The 26,924-nt window shown below is 38.3% G+C and overlaps 1 long non-coding RNA gene across 4 annotated transcripts; it reads right to left on the reverse strand.

Annotated features, from left to right (window-relative positions):
* Window positions 1-810: 810 nt before the first annotated feature.
* Window positions 811-26,924, reverse strand: LOC135282857 (uncharacterized). 4 transcript variants are annotated; one of them, XR_010348912.1, is made up of 6 exons: window positions 26,824-26,897; window positions 26,099-26,173; window positions 24,499-24,619; window positions 17,089-17,238; window positions 15,657-15,774; window positions 811-1,927 (listed from the first exon to the last, which is right to left on the reverse strand). It is a non-coding gene; the product is annotated as an uncharacterized LOC135282857 (long non-coding RNA). The 4 variants fall into 4 exon arrangements; XR_010348892.1 differs by lacking the exon at window positions 811-1,927 and adding an exon at window positions 12,989-15,535; XR_010348873.1 differs by lacking the exons at window positions 811-1,927; window positions 15,657-15,774 and having other exon boundaries at window positions 15,905-17,238.

Consider the following 26,924-nt stretch of genomic DNA (forward strand, 5'->3'; position numbering starts at 1 on the left):
AACACCTGTTTTTACTCTCTCCAAGGAAGGTAATTTCAGCATGACAACTCACTCCTTGTTTATTTTGATTGCACATAAGTGACCCTTACATGGTTTACTCGCTACAGAACTGAGCAACCTTATTAGTTCCTACTGCAGCATCAGAGGAGTGTATCAAATCCAGCACTGAGATAATGCTGCCTGGTTTTGGAGCTCAAAAAACAAAAGAAACTTCAATCACAACTTCTTTCAGCTGGAGTATTTGAGTGCATGTGAAACTGCACAAAGAAAAAAAAACTGCTGCAAATTGCTTTAACTCAATCTTGAGTTAAAAGTTTGTCAGGGATAAGTGCTTCTGGAATATTACTGGAATACTGGAATGATTACTATCTCAGTGCTACTATAAATAAGAACATATTACTTCTGCATATTGCTTAGCTATTTTCACTCTAGTGAGATGACCACTACTATTCGTAGTCTTTTGGGCATGGGAATGAACTTTTCCAAGAAAAGACATGAAGTAAAATGTTTATTCATGTTTCTTTTTATTTTGGGCAGGGAAATAATTTCTATTTTTAAAGAAATATGTACTTTAAAACTAAAGACAGTCTCTACATTTGTTTCTTTATTTAACATTTTGCCTGATTTAAGACCTTTTTTTCTTTTATGATCCAAAGCAGAGAAATCTGAAGAACTTTCCAAAGCCTTTTGGATTTCCAAAATCCAAAGCCCTGAGAAGTCTGAAGGACTTTCCACCACAAAAATCACTGTGCACTTAGCAAAGCAATTTTTTTTCACAGAATATTCCTGAAAGACAGAGAATTCATTCTAATAGTGTTTATATTTAATTGCCTCAAGGGGCACCAGCAACAGAAAATACTCATGACATCTGACAATTACAGGTAATTATTATCAATTAAACAAAAGCTTTCTTCTCGAATAAATAGAAAAAAAACCCCAAACAATAGAGCCACTCTTCAGTACAGTAGTTTCAGTTTCTGTTATTTTGTTTCTTTATTTCACTCCAGTTGCTAAGTCAGCATAACAGTCTTATGGTGATAAAAGGATATGGAAACTTGGAACATTCTTATTTATAGTAGATTTGTGGGTTTGAACTAGATTGCTCATTTTTGTTCAGACAGTAACAAGAAACTGCTTCATGGGAAGCTCTATCATTGATAAATATTTTTAATCACAGAAATATTTCCCATATCTTTGCATCTGATGTTACAAATAGGTTTGCACCCATTTCCTGGGAAGATTTCTCGCAACCTAAACCTTCATGTGGGAGTTTTATAATTTATTACTTGCATTGTGATATTAACTCTTTTCATTACTGAAAATTTCTGACAGAAACAAGGATGTGGTCACCGAGAGGGAGTACACATCACACAGTTTAGAAGTCCACATGTATAGATGTCTGCATCTGGCTGGGTGGATGAGTTCCCTTTGTAGTCAATGGGGAGGCAGAAGCATTTTTAGTGTGCACTAACTAATACATTTTAGATGTTTACTGCAGGAAAAGAGGTGTTGCATCCTTTGCCTCCACTGATTGTGGTTCCTAGGTATCTACTGCCTCCATTAAGCCTGGGAAACTGGACTCTGCATCCTGAAGAAGTAGAAGTTTATGAGTACTTGTAGAAGTCTAATGAGTAATACACAGAAAAGTGCATGCAAATCACAGTGGTGGTGACAACAATCTTTCGGGATATTATATGATACTAATTTGCAAATTGTATAGGATCAGGATTAAGCCATTTGGCTGTTCCAGACCAATAGCCAGTGAGGAAGAAAGGACAATTCTTACTTTGTACAGCTGGAGCAAAATGCCTGTGTGAATGCTGGGATGGTGAAATCTGATGAAAATTATATAAGTCATGAAGCAGATGATTCTCCATCACAGGAAAGCTTTTTGAGACCTCTGTTATGTGAGATGATAAGCAGGTATCTGCTGGAGGAAGAATACTGAATTAGGAACTCATAAGGAAAAAAAAAAACATTTGGAGAACAAAAATATGAGCTGAAATAATGAAATTAAAAGCAACTAAAAAGCTGACATGCAGACAAAAATACACTGAAAATAAGATAAAATGTACTAAGAGATATTATTGCCCTTGGAAAACCCAGATGAAATTGAGTTCCCACTGGACCAGGTATTAAATGAACCTAATATATGAGACATCTCAAAGAGTTTGAAAAACTAGTTATTTTCCTCAGTTTTCAAAAGAATTTTTAATGTTAAAAGTGACTGGTACATTGACTGGACTCAACACTATGACAATATTCTGTTGGGATTATTCAGTACATATCTTTATAGCAAATGGTTATCTTGTTTCCCTTGTTTGTGTTTTTTTTTTGTTTTTGTTTTTGTTTGTTTGTTTGTTTGTTTTGTTTGTTTTATTTTGTTTTGTTTTGTTTTTTTGGTTTTTTTTTTTGTTAATTTTTTATTTCTGTTTGTTTGTTGGCTTGGCTTGGTTTTGTTTTGCTTTCCCTTCCTTGCTATTATTTTAGTCCATTTTTGCCTTCAGCTACCTGTCTATAATTATAGCAACAGTTATTCAGGGATGTGTTTGTTGAAAGTAAATATTACCACAGCTCAACAATGACAGCTTGATCCATACATCAGTGACTATAGAAAAGGACATCTCAGCCATTCATGAGTGAGTGAGACATCCACTGAGTTGCTTTCAATACAGTAATGCTATAAAAAATGTTAGTTTCTATCACAGTGCATAATATCAAGGGGATTAAAGAACTGCAGGAGGTCTGGAGCACCCATTTTTGAGATCAGTCACCCTGTGTAATTCTGCCTTGCTTCTTTACTATGGAGAAATCTATGTAATTACAACTGATCCCAAGTAATAATAAGAAAAATATAGGGACTAATTTTCTTTTCAGAGTACAGAATTGCAGCTCTCTAAGAATTCAGTAGAAATCAATACAATGCAAAGTCAGAAGGCAGCTTTTGTATCTGACAAATTGTTCAATATGTTAACTAAAGCTGGGCCCCATTAGCAGTGTTTAAATATATAGATCACAACATTTCTATGCAAACAGGTTTTAATTACATGAAATCTACCAGTGCATATGTTGGTATATAAATGTGTTCCAAATCACGTGGTATCAATGGGAAAGTTTTGTTTAAAGAAATTCAAATTCAGTCAAATTCAGATTTAACTCACACAGATATCTAATTTTCATGCACCTTCCTAATGTTTGATACACGCCCGTTGAAGTCAATGGTAATCTCCCATTAAACCCTATGGGAAAACATATGGTAGTAACTGAATTATTCAGTTTTCTTCTAATCAGATGTCGACCTATAAAATTGAAATTTAACTGCCCCTAGATAAAATATAGAAGTACATGTAAATATGTTTTTAAAATATTTAATAATAGGCCTAATTTTGAATATGTGCACAGTTTGCTGCAGAGGAACGAATCCCAGTATATAGTCACATAATGTGATGCATTAATTCCTTACAGCCTGGCAGTGCATTAAAATGCCAGTTATGGCATGTAAGAGGCAAGGAACAGCTATATTCCATATAAGGTTATGAGAAACACTTTCTAATACTATTTATAGAAAAAAGTTTAACTGCAAAAATGAACTTATTTAATCAACGTAGCAAGCAGTGATTCTTAACTCAAGAACTAACACAAGATTCTTATATTGTGACCAGGTTCAGATGGCACTAATGAGCAGTTCATTTATTTATCTTTATATTAAATCTTTCCTTTTAATCTCCAGGCTGCCAGTATCAATCTTTCCTGATCCAAGGAACCCTCATGTGTTTTAATCAGAGCTTAAATGAAGATGGTTGAATCCAATAGCAGTAATGACCCTGGGAATCATTAGGAATCTGGAAACAGTTAGAGGTGCTATTTAATGTACATATGTATGCAAAAAAATGTCACATAGAGGAATGCTGTTAATAGCACTAATATAACCAATGGATTTGTGAATTCCAAAGATTCTTGCACAGTTTTTTCTTTAGGAGAGTTTTTTGAAGGTTTTTTTTGCTAATGGATAAATGGAAGGGACATTATGGGGTGCCAGCACTGAACCCAAGGTCATGAGCAAATTTTCCATTTACTTCCCTGGATTATAAATTCTCAAAATCTTAACCCATCCATTTAGGTTGAGCTGATGTGATTTTTTTTCCTGCTATATTTTTTCCCCTCTTTTATTTATTTCCAGGCTATTCACTTTCTTAGATTCAATTTTGTCTACCACAACAGTGTTTTCAACTTCAGCATGAAACATACTAGAGGAATAAACCATAAACGACTCTGCAGTTTACAACAAGGTGTCCATAAGATGCCCTCACATAAGAGCACAGAACAAGAAAACAGTGCTGTAAAATAATAAAATATCTATCTTGCTGCTCGCTCACTCATACAGCAAAACCAAAAGTAATGCCTGGCTTTAGCTGACATGCCATATCCTTTAAATGGCTGAAAGGACAGGAGCTGGTAGGAATCATTAGTTTCTGTGGTGGCAGAAGGGAGATTTCACGGGAATTAACATTTAGCCTGTTAGTCCTTTTTTACATCCCTTGATATCTGTTTCCCTTGAGATTGCAGGTGAGTTTTTTCTTCCTTGTGAAACCAGTAATGCCAGGAGTTTTATCTTCAGCTGTTTCTTTCCTCTCAAAAACTCACTTCATATGGGAAGAACATGCTGTGCTGGGTTCCTACTGTAAATCTTCCTACAGATTGTAGGATGCCTAAACTAGAAATATATCAAAAATAAGGAAGACAAGACCCCAAACAGCCATAATTAGGGCCATAAGTGGAGTTATTGCCATTTAAATCATTGAAGAAAGGCAAACATAGCAAAGAAACTTTTCCACAAACACCATGGATGCACCAGCTCCTTACACTGCATAACTAACAGATAACTTGTCACTATTTCTTCCTGGCTTTTCTTGGAAGCAAGTGGTAGAATGAAGAGCTCTTTTAACCTAATTTTCAGACTTTTCTTAGAATTTGGTCAGTCTCTTGAACGGTCTCTATGAGCTAGGACATGTAATGGATTTGGTGTTTGGATCACTGGGAAAGGCAGGAGCAGCACTATTTGTATCTATTACTGACAACTTGTGTAAAACCATGAATGAGTAATCTCACACCTGAGCTAAGAATGCTCTGAGAGTTCCTCTCAGGTTTGTCTCTCACATCCATGAGAACCTGGAGTTTTAACCTCCATATTATCAATTACTTCCTGACTCAAGTGTCTTTGCTTTAAAACTGCTACAGTCTTGAATTAGGCCATTATTTCATCCTTTAAAATCAGTTCCCATTTACCCAGTTCACCACTTTTTGAAACCCCAGTAACTCATCATGATTTCTGGGGCCAGAGGGGAATTGCCTGAGAGATGTGTAATGTGCTGAGCTAACATGTAAGGCTAAATTATAAAATTTAGGTTATAAGTGAAAGTGACAAGCAAAATTTTTCTCCACTTAGCTTTATTAACGATGCAATATTTTATTGCCTGTGGCTAAAAGTATTTATTGTCATTGTGCTTAGCCATAATTTGGTTTCATAATTCAGTTTTCTCTATATACTTTTTTTTTTCATTTCACTTTTCCCCCCCAGCATCTCTTTTTGCTTCCATGCAGATTGTTCTCATAGTGGATTCAGATAGTAGGTGTGTGGTCTTCTGGGAGGAAACACATGCAGATTGGCATTAATCTGAAGAAGCAAAAGCTTAACTGTGGGCCTATTTTAAGCATATGAATTTTAAGCATTGCAGAAATCAATAGCTACATAGACTGTCCTTCCAAGGTGATTAATAAAACTGCATGTGGTTCTTTGGTTGTAGGCACGAACATGTATTTGGCAGCATTCAGCAGCAATGTCTTCTAAACATTTATTAAATTACACAAAAATTCCCACTGAGAGCAGAGGGAATATTTGTATGCTTTAAATTAAGTATCTGGTGAGTGACAAGCAGTGTTAAGGATCTTGCAGTATCAAGTCTTGAATTTGCACATCATATATTAGTGTGATCAGAGAAATATAATGGCAGTGAACAAAAAGAACTTTAAGGAGGAGAGTTTCAAAAGATGAAATTATTTGATTTAGAAAGGAGAGGAATTGAGCAAACATGTAAAAAGTACATAAAATGGTGACTGCTATTGAAATGGAAGAAGGGGAATATCTCTTTTCTCTGATAAATTGTATAACAACAAGAAAAAAGAAAGTGCAAGTCAGAAACCGTTATAAGGAAACACTTTTTGTTCTACAGTGTTTTATTAGGTGATAGAGTTCATTCTCAGAGGAAGTGAGGCCCATGAAGATTCCTAGTGAGACTGAATAATCCCAGTGGTACCTGGAGTTATACAAACAATGCAATTAAACTCATTGAAATGGCCATCAAATCTTGTGCTCCAGGGCTCAATGACAAAAGTGTGGGACACAATCAGTCGATACCTGACAGAAGGGACAAGTTATATCCACGTTTCCTGGAGAGTCTTCTGCCATTTTCTCAGTGGTCTGGTGACAACCAGTCTCAAACGCAGCAAGAATGCTTGGATGGAGCCAGACTCTTTTCCTCTGTAGGTCTTACCTAACATGATCATTTCAGTCCTTCTATGTATCTGTCCAATATTCTTTAAGAGGGATAGATTGGCCATTCAATGTGTTGTCTCTTGGTAGCTTTGTGTGGTATATTACTAGTACAATGGGTGGTCCCTTGAGACATTTTTTTTCAGTGTGTATTAAAAAAGGAAAAACAAGGTAGCAGACCCATTGGAATTTTTTTGTCTGGTTGGTTGGTTGTTGTGTTTTTTTGGTTTTATTTTTTTAATTATTTGGACTAACCCTACTTGATGATTAGATCCTTTCATTGCAGCATTTTTCAGCATCAAATTCAGCCTGTCATCAAATATGATTCTGTTCTTTCACCCATTTTATTGATTTTAATATTCTTTTCTTAAGATGAAAATTTTAACCATACTACAAGGATCTTCATAGAAGGGTTCCTGCCCTTTTTGGCTATCTTTCATCTTGATTACCATCGCTCTAAAGAGAATATAGAAGGATGGTGCTCTTGATGAAGTCCACAATGACCGTGACAGAGCAAAAGCAGCATCATGAGCCTGTGCCATATGTGCTTGGATAGCATAAATAGCAGTGTGCTCTGACAATAATGACTTTTACTGACAATCCTATCCTCAAAATCATGAGGGTTCTTTTCAAGCTGATTCAAGGTGAGCACCTAAAACTCCCACTTTGTCAGCAATGCCAATTATGTGCATTTCTTTGCTTCATAGTGCAGATTCAAGTGTGGATTGGAGAACTTAACATCATCTTGGTAGGCACTGGCATATTCACAGTAAATTGGTGTAAATAGTAAATGAACATGTGCAATGTAACTGACACTGTAAATTTTTACAGTGAGAGAGAAAATGATTAATTATGATATAGAATAAATTAATTCATGCATCAAATGCTTTCAAGAGGTGTTAGAGGTAGAAGTAGAAGTTGTTTCCAGCTTAGTCCCTTCTGCAGAGGAAATTAAGAGTCATATTATATTAGACACTAAAGAGCAGAAATGGTCTCCATGGCCTAGGAGAGCATATAATGATACCTAATATTTATAGACACATGACCTATCATCTTGCAGCTTATATTCTGTCAGGATCACTTCATTTATCACTTCAAGTACATTGTAACACCACAGCATACTCCCTCAGAAATTTTATTAGGTAGCATGAATTCAGTCATGGTGAGTATAAACCAGCTGGAGAACACTTGCAGGAGAGGGCACATGCATTATAGGAATCACAAGTCATATTATGAAGTCAGAACTGCAAATTGATTACTTTAGGTCAGCCTTGGGAAAATCTCTGGAAACTTGTTCTTAACTAATAAAAAGACTGTGAGTCTGTAAATTATTTCTCTTCATTGTCCAGATGTTTAAACTATGGTAATCCCGAGTGGGGGTGAACATTATTTATCCAGTAATAAGGTCAGATTTCTCTATAAGTGTATACTCGAACCTAGGTTTATTATTTCTTTTTTTTTTCTCTATCACATATAAGGGTTTGATGCTTCCTATCAAGCTGAAGTTGCTATTCTAAGGTTTTTACAAATTGAGCAGGAAACCTTTTTAGGAACAGTGTTTTAGGAGGGGAAGAAATACATTATTTGCCTGAAGAAGTGTACTTTTATTCACAAACCCTTGATGCTGTATAAAGCTAACACCAGTCATCTCCAAGAGTTCACAACAAACAGTCCGACAAAAGTTTTCAACATTTCCCTCTCAAATTAAGTGCAACTATTCCTCAGACTGAGGGACCAAAAAAAAAGAAAAGGCATCCTTTTTTCCAGGAAGACAGAAAAAAAGGACTAAGGAGAGAGAGGTCTTAGAGACCTCTTAGAGAGAATCAAAGTGGACTTCTTAGCAGAGAACCAAAGTCGTGAGCCTGGCAGAAAAGGAATGGCCAACTGATAGAAGGAGACACAGAGAAAATCAAAAGATATTGAGGCTGGTTATCAGACATTTGGTGGAGATATTTTTTGCTTTTACTTATTTTTGGTGTACTTTTTAAATAGAAATAATTTACATTCTGACAGACAGTGTAAACAGATTTTAAATCTCTGTGTACGCCACAAAGGAGATTTTGTTTTTGCAGACAGCCATACTGCCAACCAGCATTGCACAGGCATCTCCACATTCCTCCCTCTGCTCCATCCTTCATGATAGCTCCTTCCCTTCTCCATTCCTACTGGGTGTATACAGCTAGAGGATTCAGCCTGCTGCTAACTCTCCTGGCATCACAAAGCCAGTGGATATAAGCATAAGTCACTAATAAATGTTACATCCCAAAGCTACAGCATGAAGAAAGATGGCCTTTCTCCCAGAAGCTGTGCACTGAATATTTAAATTTGTTTGCAAACCGGCACTGAAGGCGGTGTTGTCAGCCTGGGCACGTAGCTAAGTGCAAGTGGTGCAGCCTGCAGTTAATTAGTAAGTTTGCTTTGCTAGGCTGTGACTGCAGCAACTTTCTTCTCAAAAATGCCTTTCATGTACATAGCTGGAAACAAAACGTTCCACACAGAAGTTCTGTCCACGTGTTTAACTCTCCTCCAGGGTGTCGCCAATTGACAATCTACTGAATAAAAACAAATCAGTGTTAATGTGAACACACAAGGGGGTTTGAATGTTCTTATTGCATCTCACTATTATCTAAAGATTTTCTCTTAAGTATGCATTTTCTCTGGTATTCTAAGTGCTTTCTTCTCGTCCAAAATCTTTTTCACATGCACTTGTACATACACTGAGAATTTTGTGTGGCTGCTGTAATAATGTATAAATTACTTCCTAATTTTCCATTATATAGACAATTTGAGAATTAAAAAATAATAATTTGATGGAGTTAAAAGAATAGGGAAAAGCTAATTTTTCATACAATTTGGTAAACAAGTCTAGTCTTTGAGTATAATTGCCTAAATATATTTCTGTTATTTGAAATATTCAATTATTCTTGAAAATAAAAATTAGGTAAGGCAATGGGACAAGAGGGGAAGGGCATAAGATGGGGACAATGCCTGATATATTATGATGTTTCCCCTCATTCATGAGAATTTGTTTTGAAATCAAACTCGTTCAGGATTTTGGAAGGCTCTTTTTGCCTGCATTTTAAATCTCTTGGCCCTAATTTTCTTTTCTCACATATTCTAAAATAAACGGTATTCATCTTCTTTGAAGTCAGTGAAACTGCACAGAGGTAAAAACCGATAGAAGAAAATCAAAGGTTTTAAAGGACACTCGCTGCAGTACCTTCTAAAGGTGAAATTAGTTAGTTTAGACTGTTAATCACTTGTCAAACTCTGACAATATATAAAGCATTAGCAGCTGCAGTCTGTTGTCCAGACAAGGATAATCAGCAAATCCAAGTTTATAAATTGTTGACTGGAAACAATAGCGTAGAGATAACCCTGGAGAGGTTGTGAAAGACTTCACTGGAGTTTATTTGCATTGCAATTCTGCTGGAAGTCACAGACGCTTGGCTTCCTACCTACTTACTGCCATTTATTTTTGATATGCCCCAAAGCATCCATGACACTTATTAAAATAGAACGGTGTCTAGGCAGCCACAACGCTACTGTATCTTGTTTCAGCAGTCACTCTATTTTAAGAAGTTCCAAAGAGGTTCAGTGTACATCTTCAAACCTACTACATCTGTTGATTCATGTAGCTCACGGAATCTTTGACCTAGATCAAAAAATTCCAGCACTTAAGAAGAGAATCTGTGCAGCTTCCAGTGTCCACTTAGTGTTGTGTGCTAGCAAGGGTGTTCTTATTTATGTGGTTTTCTTTATAATTTTTGCACAATTTATAAATTATATTTGCTTGGAATTAAAAAAAATAAATCAACCTTGCTAATCCATATTCTGCATCTTTATTTTTCTGTATAGTGTCTTGATATACCTTTGCTCTAAATATGCCTTTTATGTTATGTTTGTAATAGTGTCATTAATACTGTATATATAACAATTTCCCTTTTTTTTATCACTTTTGTGGCAAATTCTTTCTGCAATTTCTGGATGCAAGCCAGGTATGTTAGAGTGAAAATTGGAACTATTCTCTCTGCAAGCCTGCCAATGTTCTCGCAACAGGGAATATTAGTTTATAAATTACCCCAGGGAGAAATGCCAGTCACAGAAAACTCAGGAGTTCCATAGGAGCCAAATCACACCTTTCTCATATCTCATTTCTGTGAGTGTTCACATTCAAATGTAAACAATGTTTACATTTAAAACATTTTGGCATTATAAAAGACCTCTCTGCTTCATACATCTTGGTGAAATGGTTCTGCTTGAAATGTCTGTTTCTTGCAGACTATTTTCTATTTTATTGGGGGGAAAAAAAAGCTGATGCAAAATAAACCAAACTGTCTAATTATTCCTGACATATTGCCTATCAGAATACGAGCACCAGGAGAGGAGCAAAAGGCCAGCTTCTCTTATCAAGTCTGTTCTTGTTGCTGGCAATTCAGTCTGCTTCTCACAAAGAAGCAGAGTTTTGATGAGCATTTTGAGATGATGAGTGTCTGTCTCAGTAACTGATGGTGCAATAATGCCAGGACATGGAGGATACAAGTCAGATAAAATAGGCTGTAATGAGGTACATAAAAGGACAGCAAAATATCCCCTCAAAAGTGAAGGCCATCATACTGGAAGGATACAGTTCCAGGTTATTTCAGTCAGTATCACTGCAGGAATCAGTGCAGTTACACCAGCTGTGAATGTTCCCTGCAAGAACAAGTTGTTGACAATTGTGTCACCCATTTCTGAGTCTTATTTAATAACTCCTATTTCCCATCTGCAATGATGCTATTGGATGTTGCATGATTATATTGTTTATGGTTCTGCCTTCTCAGTGAACATGCTGGAAAAGCATTTTTTTACTTGAAGGGTTCAGGCACAATGTCTCTTGCAAATGTCCTGAATGCTTTACAGTGAAAAGAAATTACACAAATTGTGACCCATGGTCTGTAGATGTAATTAGGTTTCTAGTTAGAGGATAGGATATCAACTCCTACATTTGCATTAAATTTGTTTGACAGAGGTTCCCCAAGTGTTTAGTACCTTCTGGCCTAGACTACCTCAGAGTGAATATAAAATTTAATTCAGTAAAACTATGCTTATTCATGCCTACATAGTTTTTCATTCTGAATTTCTTTGGATACAGAATGCAACTGAAAAGAGGATCAGCTGAGGACACTTGGCTTGTTCAGCCTGGAGAAAAGGAGACTGATGGGAGACCTCATTGCAGTTTTCAACATTATCACAAGAGAAAGCAGAGGGGCAAACACTGATCTTTTCTCTGTGGTGACCAGTGACAGAACCCAAAGAAACGGTCTGAAGTTGTATTGGGAAAGTTTTAGGTTGGATATCAACAAAATGTTCTTCACCCAGAGGGTGCTTGGGTACTGGAACAGGCTCCTCGGGGGAGTGGCAGCAGCACCAAGACTGGCAGAAGTCAAAAAATGTTTGGACAATGCTGTCAAGCACATGGTGAGATTCTTGGGGTGTCTGCACCGAGAGCTGGACAGAAGTTGGATTAGGTGGTCCTTGTGGATCTCTTCCAACCCAGCATAATCTATGATTCTATGAGATGTAATTGTCCCTGGAGAGGAGTCACACCAGCTAAAAAGCATGTACCCCTTCTCGTGTCTTTCAGGACACACTACAGGGAATAGCATCATTCCCTGTTATTTAAACATAATTTAAACATGATGTTTAAATGACATCATGTTAAATAATATCATCATTTAAACTGCTGTAGGGAACAGACATAGAAATAATTGTCCTGTGGATAGCAGGGAGTTGAACTTGGTGATTCTTATGGGTCCCTTCTAGCTTGACATAACCTCTGAATTCTGAGAGCAGTGGATCAAAGCAGGTGTGTTGTCCTGTGCAGAACAAAAAGTTCTAACAGGAGGGAAAAGACATAATGAGAAACAAGATTTGTCAAGTAGAGACACAAAGAATTACGTTGTGAGTTGAAGATAAAGACAGGGAGAGTTAAAGTTGACTGGAGGAAAGGTCTAATGGTGGGAGAGGGCATTATCAGACATCTGTGTAAGGGTGAGGTTCTTAGGCAAGGCTTCAAAAATACTTTGCCTTTTACCTTTGTGAAGATGAACAGTTAACTTCATCAATTTACACAGCTCTCCTGTCCTTGAATACTCTGCCCACCAGCTCCAAACCCTGGTGTGGCTATCCCTCTAGCTGCCCTTTGTTCTTCCCCTCATGCCCTGATCCTTTGGGACAGCTTGCTGGGGCGGGGGAGAAGGATTTCCTGCCTCCCATTCTCTGCCTCAGCCCCAGACACCTCCTGGCATGTGCCCCAGGAGGAGCAGCAGCCCCTGGTACCTTTCACTCCCTCCCTTCAGCCCAAGATGTGCTTTTCTTCCATGTAGCACTGGCTGTGGGATGGACCTCTGCAGGAGCTGCAGCACAGCCCCAGGGACTTGGGGCCCGTGTAGGAACTGCTTCTCTAGAGAAAAACATTTTCCATGTTCCCTAGGGACAGCTTTTGTTTATTTATGTTCAGATAGAAATCTCTCCAATTGTTTGGGAATGATAGGTTTCTCCCCTTGGAACTGAAAAACACAACCTTTGTGAGATAGAGGTAGAGCAAAGCAAGGCATTCATGAGCTGCTGCTTGGCATGAACAAAGGATATTGAGATAAGACAGAGTAAAAGAAAGGTTTCTGTTCTCCCTGATTATGCACAGATGCAGTAGAGGCATGGGGGCGGCTGGGGAGAGGGAAGGGGCTGTGAAGTGGCAGAATCACAGATGCATTACGCACTCTGTGAATTTATCCACAAGCCTTTTTAACACCTTAGCAAACCGAGCTGGAGTAGTATTTCCTATTTTTGGTTTTCTGGCTAACTGCACAGTCAGAAATATTTTATATTAAAGCGGGTCAAACACAAAGAGAGAGGAATAGACAAGTATACACATATTGGCCACAGTTGTGCCTTTTTCAGCTTTGCAGAACCATGAAAAAAAGAAAGATTTTATCAAAATCTTAAAGGGCCCAATTGTTTCAGCAGCTCCTTAGTCGGATTAGAAAATTAAAGCAAAGAAGGTTGTAGATGATAGTTTTCCTGCTTTTGTTTTTAATTTTTATAGTGGATATATGTGGCATTTCACTTATGTTTATACTTCTTTCCATAAAATAATAACTTTGTGGGGGAAAAGAAAAAAGGCTTAAAATAGTTATTACAAGCAGAAACCTTGGCCAGGCCCATGAACTGGGTCTATTTCTTGTTTGATAGAAGTCAATGGAAAACTCATATCAATGTCAATGCTTTGGGGTTTTTGCTGCATTTATCATGCCCAGATAGACAGGTGATAGATAGAGTGCTACACATGCCTGGAATATTTTTTCCATGAAAAATGTGACAGATACCACCAGACACTACTACAGTAACATAATGCTTCAACACTGATTTCTAGAATTCCATGATGGACTTCATTAATCATGAACATGCAACCTGTAATAGTAATTCATAGTATAAACATAATTAGAGTAATAATTAGAGTTTTAAAAAATTTCTTTCAGAGCTGAAATTAGTAGAGCAGGTTGATGTAATCTAAAAAAGCATTCATACAATGAAAAAAGATCAGTCCAACATTCTGTGTTAAACTAATATAAATAAGATTACAACTCATTTAAGAATACCCACTTGAGACAAACAGTAAAAGAACCCTCCATAAGTGGACTAATTATCTTACTTACTCAAACAGGGACTTAAGACTATTCGGTGTGGTATCCATAATTGAGTCTATTTTTTAAAGGTTGCTTTAAACTGTATCTGTATTTCCCTGATGGAAATACCCTTCACATCTTATGAACCATGTCAATCAAGACAGAAACAGAGTGTCCTCATGGCTGAATACAGACACCCACAGCTGCCTCTGGTTCATGGGGTGGCAATCCCCCCTGAAGACAGCACATCCCCTCAGTGCCTGGGTGCTGGTGTCCCCTTCACTGCTGGTGCACTCGCTCCTCTAGGATCTGGATGAGTCCAGGTTTCTGAGCACCCACAGTAAATGTTGATCCCAGCAACCATCAGAGTTAAGTGAAACAATCTGAGAAAATCAGGTAGTAGGAGGTCACACGGGTTTCCTGGAAACATTGGAAATTTGCCTGAGTGCGGAGGCTTTGCAGTGTCACCCAGCCCCAGCCTGAATGCCGAGTTCAAAACCCAGCAACTGCAGTCTCCACAGCCAGCCAGCTGAGCAGAAGGCAGAGCTGTACTCCATAGCCAAAATACATAATGCACCAGATCCTCATCCTATGTAAACAGGGAAATGACTGTAGCACAGCTATGCCAATTGACTCTAATCAAGGCTGTGGGCCAAGAACTCAAAAGGGCATGTCTACAGGGTTCAAACCAGGGGTGTATTACAGACCTCTGGCTTCAAGGATTTTCTTATATGGCACTGTGAAGTTTCTTATTGTGAAGTGCATGTGAGCCCCAGAAGTTTCTCAGATTGCCAGATAACTCTGCTACAACACATGGTCACAGGTATATACACACTGGTAGGTATGGATGGTGTCCAGGACATCTCTGTGTCCTGCCATGCACTATAGTGCACCTGAAGTCACAGATTTACCTGGTGACACCAATACTTAGGATTTGTATATAACTAAATGACCTGTTTTTTTTTTTTTTTCTTTTTAGATTTTTAGATATGCTTGAATAAACAAAACAACAGATTTGCCATGTTATTGTGGTAATTCTCCTGGTGGGAAATGCATTCACTGTTTTTATCTTCATTACACTGCCTACATGTAGTCCTTGAGTATGGGAGATGCTGGAAGGTTTGAAATCCTTCTCAATGAGTCCAGTGACTAAAAATTACCATCTACCTACCTGAAATTATTCAGATCCTTTCCCTGTGAATTGCTGAATCAGATGGATGTGCACAGTCCAGCTGCCAATGGCAATGGGAAGACCACAGATGGAATGAGCTGGCCAGTGACATCCCACTCCATCTTCTCATACAGCAAAACCTTACAGCTGTGGCAAATGCCAGATCATTGTGGGGAAAATTATGTTATGAGCATCTTATAAGCAGTAGCTTTAAATTTCCATGATTTTCAGAATGGGTCCTAAAGAGTGATTGTCCCCACATACCTACCAAATAGATGTGCAGAGGGTTTCTATAAATCACTGCTGGAGAAAGGCCTCTTTTAAAGTTTGTCTTTTGGTCTCTTGAGAGAGAACAATCCAGTGGGTTTGTTTTATCATGCTCACTGCTGCTTAAAAGAAGACAAAATGTGGCAAGCAGCTCATTAAGAGAGAGAGAGATTGGATCTGTGTTAATATGCAAATGCTAATCCATTAGGACCCTGCTCATACACCAATCAATCAATTAACTCGTCTGTCTCTGTATTGTTCATTATTTGAAAAATGCTTTTAATCATTTTGCTATGCATTAATTAATAGCATGCCTAGTTGAAAAGGAAAAAAGAATTTTAGCATTCCTTGGGGCTTACATGTACAAATATTTAGTATTCAGCTGTGATTCCACGATTAAGACGTACCATATATTCAAAGATAGCACAGGGATTTACAGGAGCAGAGATACAGGGCAATTTGATTTCATAGCAACTACTTTATATATCTATATATATCTTATATATCTATATATATATATATGTCTTTTATAAAGCACTTGACAGAGTCATTATATGCAATAGATTTTTACAAAATAAATACAGAATTTTAGAAAGATAAATCAAAGATTATAAATTTTTTTTCATTGTTCTGACATTTAAGAATGCCAGATTTAACTCCATAGGGCAAAATAGCAGCAAATGGACACAGTTCCACTGATTTCAAAAGAAATACTACAGAATATATGAATTTGGCTCCAAAATTCAATGAGGGAGCAATAAACAGAAAAGCTAGTTCTAGGTGGAACTGGAATTTCTAAACAATAGTGACTTTCCATTTTAAAAAAATGTATTGAGGAAGGAAATGGGTTGCAATATGGGAATGAAAATTCTATACTGGGCAATAGGTGTGCAGTGGGACAGGCAATTTAGAATTGATACAGAGGTATGTAGGATTATTTGAGAGTAGGATGTGCAGAGTTTCCCGAATATCTTAGAAATCGGGCAGCATTATTTTACAAATGCTGCGTGCTGGAGTTTGTGGATGTTGTAGAAAAAGAAAGAGCAGCAGTCAAGCTGAGGGAAGAGTGATATACATGAGAATTTAAACAAAGGTGACAGTCACAGGGAGCATCTGAAGCAGATTAATAGATGCAGGAAAAATAGGAGGTGAGAAAAGTTCAGGATCAAGGATGAAATGAAGGTGACAAAGTGGTAAAGCAAAAAGTGAAGCCTGGTTTTGAAAGAGTCAGGAATGATTGTATGGAGCAAAAGGATGTTCCTCTGCTGTGTGCAGAGCTTTATTTCTTTCCTTCAGATGAATATGACTTTTACACAGGTGAGTAACGCCATTAATTTAATTATTTTTCATACTAGCTGTTGACTTCAAAGAAGCTGTGTATCTGAATAGGGTTCACAGAAGCAATGATTTGCAGGCTCAGAGTTCAGTCTGACCTAACAGTCAATTTCTAAGCTGCCCCAGGGCTCATCCTTGTCCCTGTGTCAGGGAGGCTTCCTATCCCTGTTTGCACCGTCATGTGAAAGTGGCTCCTCTCTTCCACTGCAGCTTTCCCCATGCAGCCATCACGGAGTGACCTCTGTGTCCTGGAACAAAAAGAAATGCATTGCTGTGCAAGTCTTTGAATTTTCTGCCTGATCTGTCTTAAGTAATTTAGTCAGAGACAAGGAACACCCGTGCATTATGGGCTGCTAATTCTCGGCACACATCTGCCTTGTTAAGTATGACTCACAAAGCTCAAATTGCAGAGTGTTTATCCATTTGAAATCCTGAAGCTTTTACTGTTACAGAATAAAATGACTGATCCCCTCACGTAGAGGGTTGTTTTCCAAAATGTTACTATACTAAGGATTTCTAGGAACATCACTACTGCCATAAAGCATCAAGTTAGATTTTATTAGTGAGTATATGCTGAGTTCTATTCAAACACAGTTAAAATGCTATCTGTAGTTGTGAATTAACCCTTATTTTTGTATTGCATGAGCTTATATTCTTTCTCTCTTTTGTGAGTTGTGTTATATGTTCTATTTTGGGAGGCTATTTGAGAATCTGTTCAAAAGCAGCACAGAGTAGTAAAATAAGCAGAGGGCAGGACTTGGAAATTTATAACTCAGGTCATGCCACTTATTTACTATTTATTACTCATATTATTCTGCCTTAATGGCATGAAAATATTTTTTGCTTCATTGTGGTAGTTTTCTTAAATTCAGAAGTCAGATTGCCCCTTTGTTGGATAATGCTTGCTGTGAAGCTCCTGAAAAGAGACAAAGAGGAAATGCTGGTAAAATATGGACAAATGAAAGTGCTTGCTCAAGGTCACCCTCCAAGAAAGTAGCAAACCTGGGAATAAATAAATACCGAACTGGCATGTGAGCACTGTGAAAATGCCAGGGGCCAAAGCATATGTTTCAATTTTAGGGGAACTACTGAGTGTGCAAAATGGAGTTACTTGAATAAATTAACCCATAATCTAACCTTCTGTAAGCCCTATAATATTCACAATATACCAGTCTTTGGGGGTGTTATGGAAGGGATGAGAGCCTCTGAGCAAGAGCTTGTTAGAAAAAGAATGGTTAGAATACCTGTGTGTAAGACTTGGACTTAAAGCCTTTATTTGATTTGGGTTTGGAAAGTTTTCAATGCTTTCAGAGGGTAAAACATGAAAATATTAGGTTTCTTTAACTTTTTAATGAAAATAACTGAAAATGAATTTTTGTAAGAAATAGGACTTGTAAGAATACAGAGTATCTTTATTTAAAAAAATCAAATGAAAATTTTTGACCAGCTCTAATTTTGAACATGAGACAAACACCACGCCCTTCCCTGTTGTAGGAGGTGGAGTTTGGCAGCAGCTGCTGTGGGGACAGTATGAGTAACTCCTCTGGAAAACCACCGTGCTAATGTGATGGGGAGTGGCCTTGAGATGCAGGAATCATTTTATTTATTAAAAGCCATCACACATCCACTGACAAGAAGGACAAATAAGTTACTGTGGCTCTGGCCCAAGATGTGAAACCCTAACACTCATTCCTTACTCTACCTCTGTGCACTGAACTTCAGATTAAAACTTCTCAGAAGTATTAAGTGCTGGCATGTTTATATTTTACCTTGCCATCCATGGACAGGGAGTTTAACACTTCCCTGCTTCACATGGAGTACGGGTGGAAAAGAGCATGTGATGTCTGTGGAGCTCTACGGCTACAAAAGCCAGCAAGACATCCAAGATTCTGTTGCTAAGGAATATTAAACAGGAATTCTGGGGGCAAAGGAGATATTGTATCCAGCAGTATTCCAAATTCTGGTGGACACAAAGGAAATGAATAAACTTGGACTCATTCATCTCAGCACCATTTAAAAGATTTGGACAATGAGTTCTCACTGGGAAAGGACAAAAATCAGTAATGGAATTTTTTTTTTCCAAGGCATTAAACAGGAAATTCCAAACAATGGAAAGCTTAAAACATTAAATCTAGCACCAAGACTATGAATGTACTTCCTTTTGCATGTATTTGTTTAGATATGAAAAAAGTGAAAAATATTTATTGCCTTTTCTTCAGAGGCAAAGACAACATTTTTTTTTTTAAAGTCACAGGATCATGGGGTATGTTTATACACAGCTGAAGCCAGATAGGCTGCAGATTTTATGGTTTGGGTATGGAGAGGCAGAAATTGCACAGCTCTCCGTGCTGATCTCCCCTGCATTCCTGGGAAGAGGGAACTGCAGAACTAAGCACTTCTGAGGCTTGAAGAATTCACCAAGAGACACTTGCCTAACCCTGTGATTGCTTCTATCTGTGCCTATAAACATACTGTAAATCATTATGGTATGGGAAGTTGCCTCAGTGCATTGATTGCAGATAACAGATGACATTTTAAACAAGAGAAAAATGAAGTCCTCCCGCTCCTGACATTTTCACCACTTTTCTTTTACTAATTTTCAGTGTCAGAGGCGGTTGTGCCAAAGTGCTAAAGTGTTGCTTCCATAGATTTGCAAAGTGAATTAAGCTCTCCATCCATCTCCTCTGAAGAGTGTATTGATATGCTCCTCTCTGTGTGTGAGGTAGAAGAGAAACAGCTTTTCAGAGGCACAAAACTGGGGATAATATTTAAGAATCACCAGTTAGGCCACAAGTTTTCAAAGGAGTTGTGTCCTGGCTTCGAGTTTATCCCTCTGTCTCTGGGAAATCTGTGAATAATTGTTCAAAACAGACACATGTCTGCATTAGTGCATTGCCTTGGGCCCCAGCCCCCTCCCTGCCCCCTTGCTTTGTCTCTCAGAGCTGCTTGCTAGGTTTGTCACCAGAGTTAGGCACAGAAATCTGGACACAGGCTAATGAAAGCCCTGCTTTCACTCACCATAAACATCTTGTGCCCAGGAAATCTATTCCCAGTGTGCTTTTATCTACCAGATCTATAATTCTCCATGAGTCTCCCACAAGAAATATGAAAACCAGAGCAAAAAACTCCTCTCTGGATCTAAACAGTCACTACTGCTAAGTCATCAAAAATAAAAAGCAAGATTTCCTAAAACAGGAAGTATACAAAAAGTATACAAATAAGCAAAAGTGCAAATATGCTGGAATCTTTTAATTAATCCCTATTTTCAAAGCTCCTAAATTCACATTATCCTGGTTTTATTTCCTAAACTGGGGCTAGAATTATATTTTTAAAATACGGCATATAAATTACGTTATTTTCCCACAATTTCAGTAAGTGGAATTTTAAAAAGGCTTTTCCAACACCTCCAAGTATTGCCATATCTTTGCAGATAAATTCCAGTCACAACTACTGTCTTCAATGCTCTGCTTAAAAATGTTACATATGCCACTGTGCTTGGGAGAGGCTTTGCATAAGGAAATGGTTTTAAGTAGACACAGGTGCTCCTAGAGTTATTCAAACTTGTTTGTCTCTAAAGTAATTTTGGGTGGGGAACAAAAAATATTTGAACATGACAAGAGTGAAACAATGCCAATGATCTATCCTGAACTCCACCAATTCTGTATCAGTGCCACATTTATGTGTATAGATGTTAAAAAAAAATCAGAGACCAAACACAGATGAGAAGAAGGCATGGATTAGGAACCCCGGTTCACAGCTGATCACTGGCCTGGGGCTGTGCAGGCTTGTGTCTGAGTCCTTGTCTGACCTCGGGAGAGATCGTGCCCCCTCTGTCCCTCTTGTGCCTTACTTATCCTGTTTATAAGATGAGGGCAATGATTTTGACTTCTCTTGTAGAGAATGTTGAGACCTGCCAATGAAAACTGTCACAGGAAGAAGGCTGAGGACTGCTACAGTGATTGTAGTGGTCATTCCCAGGGTTTTTGAAATAATGAAGATAGTAACAACCTAGAAATAGATCCTTTCACTAGATGGGCACTCAGTGGGGGAAAAATATTGATTGCATCAAATGCCAATTACATCTTTTAGGCAGCAAATATGTTTCTCTCTTTATTTGGAGGCCAACATCTTTATCTGTGATTTCTATAGGTTCCCACTTGGCAGCCTGTGCCTGGCCAAGGAAAATATCTGAACAGTGGTGATATGCTTTGCTGAATCACACGTTTCAAGATTATTTGCTGGGTCTTATCTTAGCATTTTGTCTAATTCCTTCACAGAGCTACTGGAACACACTGCTGCATTTTCTCTTCCCTGCTGATCTCAACTTTGAGCTCAACTTGCAGAGCCATCTAAATCACATCCCTTATTTTTGTCATGTGGGTTATCCCTTCAGGTCTGAATCTTACCCCTTTCCCTCATCTCTAATCACAGTAATGCCATTTTGGTTAAGCACTTAATTTGATTTTTTTTTTTAAAGTGAATTTTGCCTCTGGGATCTTTGTGTGTGGGGGCCACACCAGTATGAAGTGATGAAATCCATGTGGTTGCTTTGCCTCCAGAGATGCCTTGAACAAATATGGTCCTAAACACAATTTCCATTCACTTTATTAGCAGGTATTGCTGTGCCACCAGCACAGATATTAATGTGTCTTCCTAGACAATTGTCCAGCATTTGTCCCTACTGTGACATCAGAAGTGTTTTGGCAGGGATTTTAAAAAACAGGCAAGCCAAGATTTTAGCACAGTACAAATATGAAACTAGTAGGAAAAGATCATGGCATCACTACATATTTTTGGCAAAAAAAGTTTCTTAAAAAAAAAATTGGGGGCAACTACATTACTTAAATTAAACCCCTGTAAAATTAGAGCATAGACTGCAATGAATCAGGGAGAAGTCTGAGGGTTTTGTTAGCAGGTTGTAGCCCCTAGCAACGGACAGACTGATTAATACTGAAACTGCCTCCAGCAAAGGGATCCTGTGTCAGGAGATGAGACCTGTGCATTACTCACTGAGGTCTCCTGGAGAGGCCGAGAGCTCTTGCAGCCTTCCAGTTTCAGTTTGACACTGGGTCAGAATGTACAAGCTTGGAACTGAACAGGAAAGAGTTTCACCTGCCTTGGGAAATTCAAGATATTAATATGCATAACACAATTTAATTCACTTCCATAGATCCCATCCTGTTAGTTCACAGCAGGATCTAAATGTTATCCATTTAGAAAATATTGTCTTATTGTGTTTTGTTTTTTAAAGAATTTTTCCCTCTACTCTCCTTCCCTCCTTCCCTCTTCTCTCCTTTCGTAAATCTGTAATCAAAATACTTTTCTCATTACAGTTTCTGTGTCTGACATTAAAAAATGCTTTAAAATTCATAGCATATTCTTGATGTTAAACTTTGCTCAACAATAGACCATTCGTTTACTTGATACATGACTCTCCGAATACTTTGTACCAGTAAATATAACAAACTCATGATAATTACTGTGTGTAACATGTTTGCATTCAAACATGACCTTGAACTTACTTTTCAAACATTTCAGAAATGTCAGCTATGATGATGATCTTCGTTCATTACTGAAAGGAGTTTCTGGGTCTGAATTGTGTAACACACATTTATATCTATTAAAAATGACACAGTAGAGCTATTTTTATTGTTTTAAACTTTTAAAACACTTTTCAATCTCAGTAGCCCTCTGAGTCATGCGATCCTGTGACCATCTCGTCACTTTTCCAATCCAAAAGTCTATTAAAAGCTTTGACAAAAGAAACCTTAATTTATTTCAGAAGCAGTGACAAGGCCAACCTGCATGCTTATTAACACCCTGCTAAAAATGTCATAAGCATATAGCAGCACATTTTACTGAGAGGCATGTAGTCCTACTGTGAAAAGCAAGTGGTATTATTTTGTGTAAAAATGGACGTTATAGCATGTTTATCAACACTGGAAAAGAACTGCAGCAAGGGACGGTGGTGCAGTTATCCAACCCCTGCTTTTGTAATCACCTAAGCTTGGTGTTGATTTGTCAGGCCCAGTAGGATCAGCCTCTCTGGAAGGTGATAGTCCTGTGATGTGTCACCCTGCCTTGGGATTGGGCTTTAGGCAGTGAGCTAAGGAGGCTGCAGCTCACCAAAAGGTTCAGGCCACTTGCCATGGGAGAAAAAACATTCCAGCAGGATACACCGTGATGTTAAAAACATGCAGCTGTTGGTCCACTGCCCTCTAGTAGATGACAATGACCTTAACTTACAGCTGAGCAGTGACCCTCACCTACACTGTACTCTGCAAATACTGAAGAGGTGTGAGTCCAGTGGGAGGAAAAAATATCTCATAAGGAAGAAATTGTCTGTTGTCTAGGAATGGATGTGGAGAAACGTGACTGCTTCCAAACCAGAACATGACACCATTTCAGCTGGAGCTGCCTATCTTGAGAGAATGGGAAGATTCTTCCCTGCTACATAAGAATAATTGCTCAAATGCTACATTCATGAAGAGTTAAAATTAGAGGGCCTCTGAATCCTTGTGCTAAAACCAGCAGCCAGTTCCACTTCTCTGAATCCTGTTTGCTTTCAAACTATTGAGGCTGCTTTAATTACCAAAGTGAAAGTGACACTACTGCCAGTCATTTATACTCCCTTATGCACATTTACATGCAGCTTCTCCCAAGCATTTTCTAATTTAGGTGCTGTCCACATTAGAATTCAAGCCATTCCAGCCACAGTTATGTTTAAATGTGGTTGCACACTAGTTCAAGTTCCAGCATACCATTTCTGACCACAGAGGAACCAGGATTTTTTAAACTGTTGTGGTTGCTTTCCTTCCCTCCCAAAGTGTTGCAAGCTGTGTTGTGCTGTTGATGGCAGCTCAGGCCTCCACTTGATATATATAGTGTGATTTTGGTAGAGCCTCACATATTTTGACCTGTCTAGGATCTGCTTCTGTTTCTCTGCATAGACTGTAAGGACTGTGATTTGGTACCCACTATTCTGGCAGGCAGAAAACACAGGAAGAAAATCCTCTGGGACCAAAAGCATTGCATGAGGGCTCTGTTAAACAGGAATGACAGCAAACCACTCCTCATAGCATCTCAGCAGCAAGGCTATTCCTTCCTCTTCAGAGGCTAAATGCTGCGGTTATGACTGAAATGGAACCATTTGGAGCAAGAATTCTTTACTGGAAAAGATGGTTTGGATTCTGCTTTTTTTAAACTATGGTCAGAAACTGGAGATTTTAGACATCACTGTGATTTGACTTGTATCTCTCAATGAAACAATGCACTGGTGTAAAATTGATGCATGTAGGCTGATTAGGGCTCTGGGGAATCCAACCTTCTGGGCTTCTGTTTGAATAGCTATTACATTCTGTGTTTAAATGTTGGTGGATAAATAAATGCCCTACAGTTCACTAAGCAGCAATGCAACAACTTCATTTTCAAACCCTCTGATACAATCTGGTCCAAAATCTGATGTCTCGGAGCAGGGACTGGGGCTGAAATTCATAAACCAGACTTGCCTGTTGCTGTTCATCAAAAGCTGGAAGCCTCATTCTGAAGTCAGATTTAAAGCCTTGCCTATGCCTTAGCTTATATGGTTGAAAACTTGGCTGTGGTTCACATTTAAACTCTTCTGTATACCTGTACATGGTAGAGAATACATTTTCAACTCATAAAGGCAAAAGAAAGATTGCAACTTAAAACAGAAAGTTGCAATTTTTTTTCTAAGTCATCAGGAAATGCAATCCAGGAATTGTTACAAAAATCATTCTGACAGGGCAGACAACACAGTTTTTCAAATAGGAAAAATAAGTGTTTACATTCTTAATAGTGTTTCTCAAAAACTCTTGGAAGCTTTTAAGGGAAATCATCCTAAGACACAACTATGTTGAAAGACCTGGTACTTGGTTATTTTACCCAGGCCTTGAGTGAGAAATATCACCTTTGACTCACCTAGTAATAATCTCTTACTTTTAATTTTTTAAGATTGAAAATTAAAAGCAGTAAAATAATAGATTTTAAAGTAAAGGAAAAAAAAAGTAAGAATGTAAAAATGTATCACTTGTAAGTCTCATGGGAGAAAGGCCTTTAATGGAAAAATATCTCAAGCTTCAATTAGGATACTGTCTCAAAAATGTCTCAAGATCATAAATTAGAATAATCTAATTGGACTTATCTCATTTTTATACCAGCTAAGAGTGTGACCCTCTACATTTATCTGCAGAAATCTTCAGTCAGAAAGTATGCTTCTTTATAAAGTGTTTCAAAGCCTTTGTCAAGCTGTTGAATGGCAAATTTCAGTGCTTTAGGCCACCTTCTTTTACTTAGTGGAACATTTGTGCAATTAAAGATATAACATATTTTTGGTGTGGTGTACAGTTGAGTATTGCTTGTTCTGTCTCTCCAAAGAAGAAAAAGCTTTGTTTAGTGGAAATGACCCAAAGCAGTAGGCGGATAATTTGTGTTTGGGTACATGAAGGAATTTTTATTTTTCAAACAGAAACATATTCTTTTGATTAATGGACTCTCAGTCTTCAAAATGCCTTTGCTATGTCCCTTTTTGGATGAAAAGCATATGTTCACCTTCTAATAAACTGTTACACTACTGCTGGCACAACTTCTTACCACAGGTTTGCCACAGGAGCCATGATTCACACTATCATGTGTTCTTGACTATTTCAAATTATAGTTATTAAGCAGTTCTGAGAAGGCAAAGCTCTCAAAAAAAAAATCAGCACATCCTGCAAGGCCCCAACTGTTCTGCAAACATGTCAGGTATCTCATCCCTGCCACCCACCCCACTACGAATACAGACATGCATTTGTATAGGGTTAGGTCCAGAGCTATATTCTGCAACAATCTCTTTTGACCCATTCATTCTTTCAAAATGCTCTGATTGTTAATTCCTTTTATTTTCTATTTTTCCACTTCATAGTCTGACTTTTTACTGCTACTTATCACTTTGTGCTTTCACTTCCCTGACAGTGTTTCAGAGCGTTACTAACACTCTTTCCTCCCGAACTTCAAACCAACCTTTATTTCATTTCACACTTCCCCATTCACCACAACCACTGTGCACAGAGATAACAGACCCGGGTCCTACTATGACATTAAACCAACCTGCAACAGAGACAGATTTGCGTCTCATTCATTGTTGGTCGTGCCAGTATACCATGTACTACATTTTTTTGGCCACTTTGGGAAAAAAAAAAAAAAATAGTTAAAGGGAAAAAAGTTAGAAACTCCTATTGCAGAGGGCAGTAGTGTTTTGGTGGTTTTTTGTGTGTTTGTTTTTTGTTTTTTTTGTTTTTTTTTTAATGGGTGTGTCTGTCCCTGGGGCCCACAGCAGCTTAAAATAAATAAACCCCTGGGATGACTGTGCTGGCTAATTTGCAAGATAAGCCTTTTATGTTGGGATTTTGTCTGGACAAAGTGGACAGGCTGGAGAGCTGAACACACAGGCAAAGCACTCACCGAGCCTCTTGCATCACACTCAGGCATAACTGATACGTTAATCACCAATGCTCAAACACAGTCGCCAGATATGATGCCAGAAATAACTTCTGACCCTGTTATTTCTGTTGACCTACCGTATTTCTTCACTTTGGCCTCTCGTTTCTGACCCTCACTCACTTTTGGTTTTGAAATCAGTTTCTCAAATGCTGTCCTCCCCCAGCTTTGCCCATGTGTGGAGCATCCCCCCACGGCACGGCCACCAGCTTTCCCCGGGGAGCCGCTGGGCCCGGCTGGCACAGCCCGAGCCACCGCTCCAGGCAGCGCTTGGTCAATTATACCCCCGTCATTTGAGCTAATGCAGTCAAACGATAGCGTGTCACAGGACTTACTGTAAGGCCAGGGGATTTCTGCTGCTGCCGGAGCTGCTCAAACTCAGCTGTCAGCAGTGACGGCACCGCGCGGGCGCTGCCAGGGCCCGGCGGGACAGCCG

This window comes from Passer domesticus, chromosome 1 (genome assembly GCF_036417665.1).
Source record: "Passer domesticus isolate bPasDom1 chromosome 1, bPasDom1.hap1, whole genome shotgun sequence".
NCBI lineage: Eukaryota > Metazoa > Chordata > Aves > Passeriformes > Passeridae > Passer > Passer domesticus.